Below are 8,412 nucleotides of genomic sequence, written 5' to 3'. Positions count from 1 at the left end.
AATCCTATTTTAGTGATTGAGGTCTTTGATGTGTGGGGCATTGATTTTATGGGTCCATTTCCTATTACGTTTGGTTATCTTTACACACTTGTCGCTGTAGACTATGGGTCTAAGTGGGTTGAGGCGGTTCCGTGTAAAACGAATGACCACAGGGTCGTAGTCCAGTTTTTGAAAGAGAATATACTTACACGTTTTGGTACGCCGCGAGCTATAATTAGTGATGGAGGTTCACACTTTTGTAATAGACCGTTTGCACTTTTAATGAAACAATATGGTATTACCCACAAAGTAGCTACCCCATATCACCCACAAACTAGTGGTCAGGTAGAGGTCTCCAATAGGGAAATTCAGCGTATTTTAGAGAAAACAGTTAATCCTAATAGGAAAGAATGGTCATCGAGGCTTACTGATGCCTTATGGGCTTACCGTACTGCGTTTAAGACACCCATTGGAATGTCACCTTATCGTTTAGTGTTTGGCAAGGCATGTCACCTGCCCGTTGAGTTAGAGCATCGATCCTATTGGGCTATTAAGAACTTAAACTTTTCACTTGACAAGGCAGGAGCTCAAAGAAAGCTCCAGCTCAATGAGTTGGACGAGATTCGTAGAGATGCATACGATAGTGCTAAGGAGTATAAGAACAAAATGAAACTTGTGCATGATAGGATTATTTTACGAAAGTCATTTTCTCCATTAAGGATGGCACTAACCAATCTAAGTGGATGGAAGCATTTTGGTTGTAGGAGTTGAGGAACTAATCTGACTAGATGAAACATCTAAAGAGTCTATTCATAAAAAGCACAAAGCTCAGGTGTTAGAAATAACATGACAGTTTCACCATATCTCGTTGAGTCCTTTTCACTTCTGTTTTTATTTTTTTTTGTTTTTAAACTATGCTTCTCTAAGTGATTAGGTGGGGCTCACGATTCAAGTTGTTACCAATGCTAGGGTGAATTAGAGTGAGTGAGATACAAAAAAAAAAGAGACAAAAAAAGAAAAAGAAAAAAAAAAGAAAAAGAAATTGAGACCAGACCTCAGACCAACTGGAATAAATTCAATAAAGTCGACCACTGGAACCCTTGTATATGCCAGTTATGTTGACCTAGAGTTAGGATTATCTGCCACTGGTATCCTTGTATATGCCAGTGTGTTGATATTAGTCAGACTAGTATCTCAGTCCATTAGGATAGGTTCATTTTGGCGGAGGCCTTCAGACATATATGAGAAACACTGTTCACCTAGTAAACATCATAACCATCTATGTTTTTATCTATATCCATCTTCTTGATCTATCCATGTGATTAGTTTTGACTCCGGATATTGATGTCCATAGTGCGACTATCTGAGTAGAGCTCTGTCACTTTATATGAATTTTAGTATTCTTGAGTGCGAACTCGTGTACAACAATTGGAATTTCGCATCAGGGTACTTCCTCTTGTAGTCAATAAGTATGCCAACCAAGGAGATTCATTAGTGCCTTCCAAGGTTCTGTGTAGATAGCTAGGGTCTGGAGTATAAAGGTTTTGTGGGTATACCTATGGTAAACCCTCCGGAGACAACACTCCGCCACTAGAGACACCTAGGGGTTTAAAGTCTTATTGCATACGCTAAATGCAATCGACGTTGCCTGCGACAGTGAGTTAGGATTTTATTTTCTATATTTGATTTTCTCAAGGACTAGCAAATAATAAGTTTGGGGGTATTTGATAGACACATTTATATGTCTATTTTGATCTCAATTATGTGTACTGTTAGTGCTCAATTTTATACTTATTTGATTATTTTATGTTTTTGTAGGTGTTTTTGGAGAAATAAGATTTTGCGGCGAAATTGGCTCGAAAAGTGTTTTTTTGCGTTCATGGGAGGACATTTGCTATTCAGACCCTCACTTTGGATAAGGGGTAACCTAATTACTAAGGGGCATCCCATTTCCAGGCAGCTGCTAATCGCACCCCTACTCTGGATAGGGGGCGACCATCTTCTACATTTGAATTATCAGTTTTGGCGGGAAAATGAACCATCACACCTGCAGATTAGGGTTCGAGATTCAAGCGATATTTAAAGAGATTCAAGGGCAGATTATTGTTGGGATGATACTGCTAGAGTATAATGGAGCTGGTAAGGGTGTTTTGATCGACCATAATTGGCAGCATGATCGTGTTGGAGCAGAACGGAGAGGAACTATCACGGACATCCTGATTCGGTAGTAGGTGGAGTTATATTCGGATTTGGTTGTCGGGTTGGATTGGTAGGAACCTATTTTTATTAAACAGGGAAGGTAAGGCAGCCAGATTTGAGAAAAGATGAGTAGTTATCGATTTGCATCAAAACAGAGAGTTACATATATTCTCGGTAATTTTTAGATTATTCCGGGAAAGATACAGGTAGATAAGGAAATAGGATTCTCTGTTGAAGTTAATACTATCTTTGAGAGAGTCTGGGACGTTGGATTATACTTGGAAGACGCGTGAGAAGCAAAACAGGGAGTGTTTGAAGCCGCGTATGAGGATATGGAAAGAATAGATAAAACCCGTAACTTTGGGAAAAAGAAAAAGGAGATTTCTTGGAGATTAAATCGACCTGTGGGCTATAAAAGGAGTTGGGATATCTCATAGAAGATTTACGAAGCCTTTCAGAGAAGTTTAGAACACCATAGAGCTCCAGAGATCGATTTGCAGGAAAATACCTTGTTTTGCTGCTGCTGCTGAATAGGAAGAACACGAAGAACATTGACGCACAAGTATCTGTGGCAGAACACTATCGCTATTCAACAGAAGAACTCATCTATCGTTTGTCAACAGTAATTGCATTAGGTCTTTAGCTACTGTTTCCTCTTTGTAACAGAGATTCTGCAACACCTTCACACTGTTGCGAATCGGCTGTGTTATCACTTTTTCACCTCCTTGTACACTTGTGAGCTATAAAAACATATTTTGAGAACATGGTTAATATGAGGAGCCTAAACCCCATGCTGAGGCGCTAGAGGAAGCTATTTTTCCAACAAGAAGTGGTATATTCTCTTTTATCTATTTATTGCAATTTTATTATGATTATTTACCTTGAACTAATATCGAATATGATTTTTATTTGAGTAATTGTGATATATTTTAATGGAGTATGCTTAGTTTAAGACTTTTGATGCTTCATACTTGGCATTTCCAATTATTTCTTTTGAAAATCTACTTGGTGCAATAGTAAGAATCAAATTGAACGAGAAAATTGCATGAATATACAGATTGGATTAAATCACCTTAAACTTGGAAAATAGTGGAATCTTAGCCTCAATGTTCTTTTAGTATTGATACCAACTTTGTCAGTGTTTGTTATAATTATTAGTGGGTTTTATTTAGTTTTGAATTTAAGTCTAAAGTTATCCTTCACAAGTTCGATAATCGAATCACTTTTTACCACTATCTACAAATCACATCAAATACTTTTCTTGAAAAGTACATACTTGCCTCTATTCTTTTGTGAAGTTCCGAAGCTTTGAGAAGTATATATGAAGTATCATTTCTTGAAGTATGTGAAGTATGAAGTATCCTTGAAGAAGTATAGGAAGTACTAATCCTCGAAATATAAGAAGTATTCGTCCTTGAATGCGAATAAGAAGTATTGCGAACTAATCATGCGAAATTATTGCTCCATGTTCTCTGCCTCATGTTGTGCTATAATGCAAATAAGAAATTAGATTAGTATTCAACATTTCTTTTGTCAAAAAATTTCATTTATGTGCAAGTTAAAATAGTTTTTTTTGTTTTGATTTCCTTTGAATGACTTGTTTCGTCTCATTTAATAAATATCTTCCATGAAATGATCCTAATGAGGTCTTATGCAGCCTTTGTAAAGATCTTACTAGCCTGTTGATGAGGTCTTATTTCCCCCCTACTTCTCTCCATGTTAAATACCATATCATTTGAAGCAAAACAAATATTCAAGAGAAATCTTAATTTTTTTATGTTGCGAGATTTTCTCAAATCTTTGTAATTGTGAAATCTCTGTAATTGTGCGATTGTATCGCATTTTGTAAACCAAATCAAAATCTTTTTATTTGTTGTAAGTAAAATGTTCAAGGAAAGGGGTACTTAGCTTTTATGCGAGTTGGTGTTGTTGTTGTCAAAGAAGTGAATAAATGCCTTGAAATGTATGAATGTCGCTCAACAAAAAGGAGTGTGAGAAGTGAGACTGGAACCCTTTACTTGCCTCTTCGATTTTCTCGCACCATACCATCTGTGCTAAGGCCCTTGTGCGAAATTATCAAAGACTGTGTGAAGTAATCAAAGACCAACTGTGCGAGAGGAAATTTTGTATAAACTTCGCGTAACAAAAAAAAATGTGCGAGATGCAAGAATTGATCTCATGACCTGCTCCTTGTGAAGTACCGCACTGACCAACTGTGCTGATTCTTTTCTGTGCGAACTAATCAAAGACCAAGTGTGCGAACCCTCTCATGCGAACAAATAAACCAAGTGTGCGAACCATGCTAACCCTCTCCATGCTAAACCTCTGCGAAATAATCAAAGACCAACTGCTCCTCTACTCTGAATAAATATGTTTGTGTTGGGATTAGATAACGAATGCACATGCTGCTGCCTTAACCAATTTTTCAAGTACCTCTATGCGAAGTAAACACTTAATGTTTTTTTGTTGTTCTTTTATTCTCCTTGGAGATGAGAAGAAAATGAAAAATATGCATGTGAACGAATTCGAACCCGTGACCTATTGCTTGTTCCCAACCTTGAACCATCTGTGCGAGTTTCAGTTTGTGAAAGAAACCATAGCTTCTGCATCTTTTCTTTATCTTCACATTCATTTGTTTCCTTCAAAGGTTTGCCTCTTATTTTTTTCCTGAACATGAAAATCTCCAATTGAAATTTCCATTTCTCCCCGGAACTTTGGTTTTTTCTTATATAGGTGTTTACATAGTGGATGACAGCTAACATGTAGTGGAGTGCAACTAAATTTCCCCTATTTTAGTATTTGATGTGCGATGCTCTCGCTCCCATATAATATGATAACTTCGCATGATAACTAACCCTGAGATATTTTGCCCCTACAAAGCTCTTAACAAAAATTATGGAGTCCTTGACTCGTAATAAGTTTGATATCTTATCAATTTTGATGTACTAGTAAGATAAGTTCGGGAACAACTAAATGGATGAGATATTTGCTAGTGCTTGACGATTTGTGGAACGAGGATGCTGAGCTTAGGGAGAGACTCTGCATTCCATTGATGGTTGGAGCTCAAGGGAGTAGAATATTAACAACTACACGTAAAGGGAAGGTTGCAGATGTGTGAAGGGAAGTATTCCTCCGTATTTCTTAGAAAAATTACAAGCAAATGATTAACATTGTGAAGAGAAAAGCCTTTTTCTCCTGGTGGAGCAACAAAGACTCCAGATATGATTAACATTGGAAAAGAGATAGCTGACAAATGTAGTGGTTTACCACTAGCAGCAAAATTTCTGGGTAGCCTCATGCACTCAAAAAATGAAGAGAGCAATTGGTTATCTATTAGAGATAATGATATGTGGAATTCACCTGAAAGCAAAATCATTCCAATATTAAAATTGAGTTATGATAACTTGTCACCTCAGTTGCAGCGGTGTTTTTCTTATTGCTGAATCTTTCCTAAAGATTGGGAGTTGAGCAAGCAAACTCTTATTCAAAAGTGGATGGCCAAAGGGTTCCTCCTGCAGCCTTCTAACGTGGATAACGACTGCTCGTTTGAAGACATTGGAGACGAATACTTCGAAAGCCTAATTTGGAGTTCATTTTTCGATGGGGTGAGAAAGAATGAATTAGATGACATAACGACATTCAAGATGCATGATCTTGTCCATGATCTTGCTAAGGCTGTTGTCGGTGATCATGAATGCTCGATTGTCAAGGTTACTGGTGTCAGCTGGAAAAAAATTCTGAAGTTCGCCGCTTAAACATAATAATGGATAAAGATTTTCCAGTAAGCAAAAACATGAGAAGGATAAAGAAGTTGCGAACTATTATCGTTCTTGAATCAAATCACAGTTTGGACCTCCGTAGGCTCACAAGTAATAAGCATTTACGTATTCTACATTTGGGTGATCCGGCTACAACCTGTTCGGGGATCAATTATACAACTTCAAAGTTGAGGCAATTAAGGTACTTGCACATTTCCAATACTAAATTTTATAGTTTCATCTCGGAAGTTAACATCAGTAGACTTTACCATCTGCAGACGGGTGTCTCTGTATTCAAATTCGTGTTAAAGAGGTGGGATCTTTAAAACACCTAAGACACCTCGATATATCGTTTTAAGATATTCAAGAATTACCTGATTCTGTTACTAGCCTCCACAATTTGGAAAGATTAGATCTTAATCATTGCAGATACTTTACTACCTTTCCCGACTCTGTCACTGGGTTGGAATGTCTATGAGTTCTTGATATGTCTTTTACACCTATTGAAAAAAAAACCTGATTTTCTCACTAGCCTTCGGAATTTGCCTACATTAGATGTCAATACGTGTAAGAAATTAAAATTTTTACCCGAGTATGTGGCAGGTCTTAAGAATCTGAGCTTGTTTAATTTCAGTGACTGCCCACTACTAGATTCATTACCCAAAGATTTTGTAGAATCATATCAGTTGAGATCCCTTGACCTATCTGGTACTGCGATCAAAGTACTATCCGAGTCTTGTGCTAATCTCTACAATCTTGAGCATGTGAATTTTGGGGGGTGTGAACTTCTTAAAGAGGTAACGAGTTGGACAAGACTGAGAAAGTTTCATCACTACAACACTGGATTACCAATGGGCATCGGAGAACTAGTTCGGTTCCAGTCACTGGTTTACAATGTGCGGAAAAAAGTCGTCGAAGCCTGAATGTAATGATGGTATTGAAGAGTTAGCAAACCTTAACTTCTTGAGGTTCTAGCTATTCAGAATGTGAAAGACCCAGTAGATGCTGAGAGAGCAAATTTAAAAGGAAAACAGAATCTTCGTCGCTTGGTACTAGCTTGGGTAGAGTCCGGATCGGGTACAATGAGGTGGGATCAAAACTCGTACAATTTTCAAGTATTTGAAGCTCTTCAACCTCCCGCTGGTTTGAGAAAGTTATATAGGAAACTTCAAGGGGTGGGAACTCCCCCACTTGGATGTGTGCTTCATCTGGTACTCTTCTGAATTTAGAAGAGTTGTTACTTCGAAACTTCTGCCAGGGAATTGAACATCTTCCAGAAGCTATACGGCAGCTTCCACGTCTCAGGTCTCTTGATCTTGGTATAATGTCTTTGATGAGTTTAGATACTGGCGGATTTCCTACCTTAATTCAACTCAATCTTGTGGATATGTTGTTCTTACAAGAGTTGTGTTTTTCATGTCCTTTATTGTGTCTTCGGGATCTAATGATTAGTGACTGCAAAAGATTAATGGAAATCCCTTCGTTTCCTTCTCTGACGTTCTTGGCATTAGACAAGGTCGACCACAAGTTAGTATTCTCAGTTGGGAGAAGCCAGACATCTCTGATACACAGTTTTGAAGAATATCGAGGAGCTTAAATACTTCCCGATAAGCATACTTGAAAACATTTGTGATCTTTGGATTCTGGTTATTAGAAATTGCAATCAGTTAGACGGGTTTGGTGTAAATGATGATGAGAACGAGAATGTGGCTTCTCAACTCTACCGTGGTGTTGGGGGAATTACCGATCCGGGACACTATGCACAATATGGAACCTGCACAACAACAATACGCGCAACACAACGAGAATAGTACCCATCACACAACACCAAAATTAACGTGGAAAAACCTCTTCAATGTGAAGAGGAAATTTGTAGTACTCTAAGAATTAGAGGCTTAGATGATGATGCTTTGAAACTTAGGTTATTCCCATTTTCCCTGAAAGATAAGGCCAAGTCATGGCTATATAGTTTGGACTCCGAGTCAATTGAGACATATGAACAACTTACATCTGCCTTTTTCAATAAGTTTTTCCCTAGGCACAAAACATCGTCTATTAGGACGCAAATATGCACATTTTCACAACAAGAGGGAGAATCTTTATATAGGTATTTGGAAAGGTTCAATGATTTATTATCCCAGTGTCCTCATCATGGTTTAGAAAAGGTTAGGCTAGTTCAGATCCTTTATGAGGGTTTAGATTATTCCACAACGACCATGGTTGAGTCTCTATGCACTGGTGGATTTGAAAACCAAACTGTTGATGCGGCGATGGAATTTTTTAATGAAATCGTCGAAAAAACTAAGCAATGGGAAAATAGTAGGGCAGCCCAGAAAATAATTCTTTTAAGTACAGGAAACGTTAATAGGGTAGAAGGAGGCTATGAATCAGATGCCAAAATTGTTGCTATAGCAAAAAGGTTAGAAGCTGTAGAAGTGGGCCAGACTAGTGGTAGAGTGGAGCCTTTTTGGGAAGG

At 37.9% G+C, this 8,412-nt stretch overlaps 1 pseudogene; it reads right to left on the bottom strand.

Moving 5' to 3' along the window:
• Positions 1-7,994: 7,994 nt before the first annotated feature.
• Positions 7,995-8,094, bottom strand: LOC113284853 (annotated as a pseudogene).
• Between the last annotated feature and the right edge of the window lie 318 nt (positions 8,095-8,412).

The sequence above is a fragment of the Papaver somniferum genome, chromosome 5 (genome assembly GCF_003573695.1).
Source record: "Papaver somniferum cultivar HN1 chromosome 5, ASM357369v1, whole genome shotgun sequence".
Taxonomy (NCBI): Eukaryota; Viridiplantae; Streptophyta; class Magnoliopsida; order Ranunculales; family Papaveraceae; genus Papaver; species Papaver somniferum.
Note: the sequence above shows the minus strand (reverse complement) of the source record. Positions and strands in the feature narration are given on the sequence as shown.